Source organism: Cygnus atratus, unplaced genomic scaffold (genome assembly GCF_013377495.2).
Source record: "Cygnus atratus isolate AKBS03 ecotype Queensland, Australia unplaced genomic scaffold, CAtr_DNAZoo_HiC_assembly HiC_scaffold_81, whole genome shotgun sequence".
Taxonomy (NCBI): Eukaryota; Metazoa; Chordata; class Aves; order Anseriformes; family Anatidae; genus Cygnus; species Cygnus atratus.
Genome location: NW_026110206.1, coordinates 36,102 through 41,100, shown reverse-complemented (window position 1 = coordinate 41,100; position 4,999 = coordinate 36,102). Strand labels below are relative to the sequence as shown.

The following is a 4,999-nucleotide window of genomic DNA, read 5'->3' as shown; positions in this document are numbered from 1 at the left end:
CAAAACACTTTGCCTGATGCAGAAAACCAGTTCTCTGTTGCTCTGTTTATTGCTCTTTCCTCGTGCTCTGCTCTTCTACCTCTGTATTGCAACTACACAAACAGCAGGCTCAAAATGGGATAAATATTGTATGATTTTTGCTGCATCTTCCTCTTTAACAATGATTTTCTGGTAGTAAACTGAGTGGAAAAGTTTATATATCTTCAAGAAGCATAGGAAAAGACAGGGGAAACCAGCATGCCTTGCTGAGAGCAGAGACATGGTGATCACAAGCAACTGCAGCTCTACACAGAAGCCATGCAACAGCAGGATAGGGAGGGAGTCAAACTCAATTCCTCCATTATATTTTGACTTGCACAGGACAAGGCCCTCTGCAACATCACCTAACTCAACTTCAGCCCTCCACACAACTACAAGGCATCCCTGTATTGAGGGAAATCACCCACTCGACTTCCTGGTCCACTTCTCTGCAATGAGTGATTTTTCTCCATCTTGTTCAACACAACTCGGCGGAGAGAGAGAGATTCACAACTGATGCAGTGAAAATTCTCACAAGGCATATACCTCAAGTGACATTCTGGACATTTCAACACCACATACTGTTCTCAAGATAGGAAGACCTTCAACTCGTGTCTCTTGGAGCCTGGCAAAGGGTCTTGCCCAGGAACACTCTGAGACCATGCTGCCTCAGGATTTGCTTTAGGCACCCTTGATCCCCCATTCTGGAATGTGTGTTTTCAACACAAGTAGACATCTCTCCTTCTTATGTTGTGGCATGCAATGCAGACTATTGATTTCCTTTTCCTGAAGCAGTGGGACTTCTCACCAAAGGTCACGGTTCACTTCAGAATAAGGCCAGGTCCCATTCAGTGCCATTGCCACATTCACCTCAGCCAGATGGCACACTTTCCCTTCTCACCACAATGCTCACTCCAACTTTCATAGACCCTTCCCAGCAATGACAGATCTGAAACCTGCAAAACCCTGCCAATGGTCCCATATGCACAGGGACCATCTTGCAGATTCGCTTCCAGATTCACTGAAATTACATCAAAACAGGCCAGTGTGCAACATGCCACATGACCAACTCTCTTTCGAACAGACATGTCATAATAGCTCTAACATCAATGGCCACTGTATTCATTCTGTGAGATGACAACCCTGGTGTGAAAGAGTGAGATAAAAACATCATGATATCAGTGTCAGACAGTACAATAACTTTCCAACATCCCACATGGATAAAAGACTTCACAGCATCATTTGTCCAAAAACATGAGGCCAAGAGTGTTCTGGTTTTCCAGCTACAAAAGAGGTTTCCAGAATGGACCTGAAGAAACCACAACACAACAACAACAGTAGGCTCAGCATTCAGCTACTTAAAGGGCTTTCAATAGTGCCTGCTGCACAGTCACCACCGGACCAACTCTTCCTGGACTGCAGCCCTACAACAGTCTCGAACAGAAATGCTACACACCAGTAACCAACAGGATTTGCAGAAGCCATGTTGTGATGAAAATCCTTGAAAAATTACTTCCACAAGCACATCGTCTTAATGAACAACGTGCGTGAATATCATCGGAAAACAGAACAGAAGTGGGAAAAAAAAAAAAAAAAAAAAACAACGGGCAACTTACCACGCCTGAAGAGTATGGGGAGAGCGAAGGTCCCTTCTCGGCAGAACCGTTTTCTGCCGCGGGGCCGGGCGGCGGCGGGCAGTTGGGGCTGAAAACCATCAGGTCGCTCTTGCCCGCGCCGTCCGCCACGCACAGGCTCCGGCTCTGGCGCTGCGAGTACGACCAGCTGCCCACCTCGCTGGCGCACACCAGCGTCGCCGGACCGGGCCCCGACAGCACGGCCGCCCGCGGCGCCCAGCGCGACGCCCCGTACAGCACCACCGCCAGCAGGAACAGGCTCGACACCGCGCAGATGGCCACCACCAGCCACACGTTCGTCGCCGCCGCCGCCGCCGCCGCCGCGCCGCCGCGCCGCCCTCCGCGCCCGCCGCCGGCCGCAGCCCCGCCCCCGCCGACACCGCCCCCGCCGCCGCCAGCGCCGCCTCGGCGCCCTCCACCAGCGACACGCTCAGCGTGGCCGTGGCCGAGCGCGACGGCTCCCCGTGGTCCCGCACCACGATCAGCAGCCGCTGCCGCGGGCCGTCCGCCTCCTCCAGCGCCCGCGCCGTGCTCACCTCGCCGCTGTACAGCCCCACGCGGAACGGGCCCTTGCCCCGCGGCTCCCACAGCTCGTAGCGCAGCCACGCGTTGTAGCCCGAGTCCGCGTCCACCGCGCGGATCTTCGCCACCACCTGCCCCGCCGGCGCCCCCCCACGCCCCCACCCACAGCGACCCCGGCGCCGAAGCCGACGCCGACGCCGACGCCTCGCCCGCAGCCCAGGGCCCCGGCCCGCCGCCGGCGGGCGGGAGCAGCGCCGGCGCGTTGTCGTTCTCGTCCACCACGAAGAGCTGCACCGTGGCGTTGCCGCACAGCGGCGGCTCGCCCGCGTCCACCGCCCGCACCTCGAACTGCAGCACCTGCAGCTCCTCGTAGTCCAGGGGCTGCAGCGCCCACAGCCGCCCGCTCTCCGCGTCCACCGACACGTAGCTCGACGCCGGACGCCACCCCGACCCCGACCCCGCGCCCGCGCCGCCCTCCGCCACCGAGTAGCTCACGCGCCCGTTGCCCGCCTCGTCCGGGTCCCGCGCCCACAGCCGCGCCAGCTCCGCGCCCGCCGCGTTGTTCTCCCGCGCCAGCACCGTGTACACGGCCTGCGCGAACGCCGGCGCGTTGTCGTTCACGTCCGACACCGGCACCCGCAGCCCGCGGCTGGCGCGCAGCGGCGGCGCCCCGCCGTCCTCCGCCCGCACCTCCACCTCGTACTCCGACACCCGCTCCCGGTCCAGCGCCTCCCGCAGCACCAGCGAGTACGAGCCCGCGAACGTCGCCACCAGCCCGAACGGCGACGGCGGCCACACCGCGCACCGCACCCGCCCGTTCGACCCCGAGTCCCGGTCCGACACGCTCAGCAGCGCCACCACCGTCCCCAACGACGCGTCCTCGGCCACCGGACCGACAGCGACGTCACCCACACCTCGGGCGCGTTGTCGTTCACGTCCAACACCTCCAGCTCCACGCTGCAGTGTCCTGACAATGGCGGAACGCCCTTGTCTCTCGCTGCGATTTGTAATTCGAAAAAGCGCACTTCTTCAAAGTCCAGAGTGCCCTGGAGACGGATCTCTCCGGTCTGCGGATCAATGCCAAAGACATCTCTCTTGGCAGCAGGAACTGAACTGACGATGCTAAAGGAAAATTCGTGATTAATTCCCTCGTCCGGGTCGGTGGCGCTCACCTGCGCCACCAACGTCCCCTCGGCCGCGTTCTCCAGCAGACGCACTTTATACACCGACTGGTTGAACTGGGGCGCGTTGTCGTTCGCATCCAGCACCGACACCACCAGCTCCACCGTGCCCGTCAGCGACGGCCTGCCCCCGTCACTCGCCGTCAGCAACAGACGGTGCTCGGCCAGCGACTCGCGGTCCAGACCTTTCGTCAGCACCAGGAACAGCGACTTCCTACCATCATCCGAAGATTTCACGTCCAGGGCGAAGTGCTCGCTGGGGCTGAGGGTATAGGAGAGCTGCGCGTTGGCTCCGATATCCGCATCCGACGCGCCCTCCAGCGGGAACCGGGAACCGGGAGTCGAGTTTTCCGATAAACTGAGGTTCACCAGAGCGGCGGGGAAGAGCGGGGCATTGTCGTTGATGTCGGTGACCTCCACCTCCACGTGGAAGACGCGCAGCGGCCGCTCCAGCAGCACCTCCAGGCGCAGGGCGCAGGGCGCGCTCTTCCCGCACAGCTCCTCCCGGTCAGCCGCGAGCTCACCACCAGCGCCCCGCTCGCCCCGCTCACCTCCACGCTCGCCCGCCGGCCCTGCGACACCAGCCGCAGCCGCCGCGCCTCCGCCTCGCCCGCCTCCAGGCCCAGGTCCTGCGCCAGCCGCCCCACCACCGTGCCGCCCTTGGCTTCCTCCGGCACCGAGTAGCGCACCTGCCCGCCGCCCAGCGCCCAGGCCGCCTGCAGCACCAGCACCCGCACCACGGCCCGCACGCACACCGACATGGCCGCCGCCGCCGCCGCCCGCGCCCCGCACGGCTCCCGCCGCCGCCGCCGCCGCCGCTCTCCTGCCCGCCCCGCGCCGCTCCCCCCGCGCGCACAGCCGCCCTTCCCGCCGCCCCGGGGCGGAGCCGCCCTCCCGCCGCCCCGCGCCGTTCCTGAGCCTGCAGCGACACCGTGTGCTCCGCCGCCTCACTCGCGCCCGCCGCCGCCAGCACGGCAGCGACACCGCCCCCGCCTCGCGGGACACCCCCGGCACTCGCGGGACACACCGCGGCGACGGCGCCGACACCGAGCCCAGCACGGCCGAGACAGCAGCAGCTAACGAGGGGGCAACAGCCCCGCAGCGCTGCGCTCCAGACGGCGCTCCCCGCACACCGACCGGCTCCCAGCCCTGCACGCACCACGCCGACGGACGCTCCTCCTTGCTTGCTTGCATGCTTTTCCCGTCTCTCTCCTTCATTTACTTCTACTCCGTTCTCAGTCTTGCTTGCTTTCCTGCTTGCTTCTTGCTTGCATGCTTTCTTCTGCATACATACTTCTTTCCTTCTTTCTCCCTTTTCCTTCTTTCACTTCTTTCCTCCTTTCACTTCTTTCCTTCTCTCACTTCCTTCCTTCTCTCACCTTGTTCCTTCTTTCATTTCTTTCCTTCTTTCTGAAACTAATTTCCTTCTTCATATACCTTAATTCTTTCTCTATTTTCCTTCATTATTCTTTTAATTTTTTCATTCAATTTCTTCTTCCTTTTTTATTCTTATGTTACTTCTTTTTTTCTTTTACTTCCTTTCAGTCTTTCAATTTCTTCTTTTATTCTTACAATTTCTTCCTGGTTTTCTTCTTTCCTTCACTCCTTCCCTCCAACTGCTTCTCTTCCTCTCCTCTTTAATCT

At 60.6% G+C, this 4,999-nt stretch overlaps 1 pseudogene; it reads right to left on the bottom strand.

Moving 5' to 3' along the window:
- Nucleotides 1–1,256: 1,256 nt before the first annotated feature.
- LOC118254397 (protocadherin alpha-2-like) lies at nt 1,257–4,116 on the bottom strand (annotated as a pseudogene).
- Between the last annotated feature and the right edge of the window lie 883 nt (nt 4,117–4,999).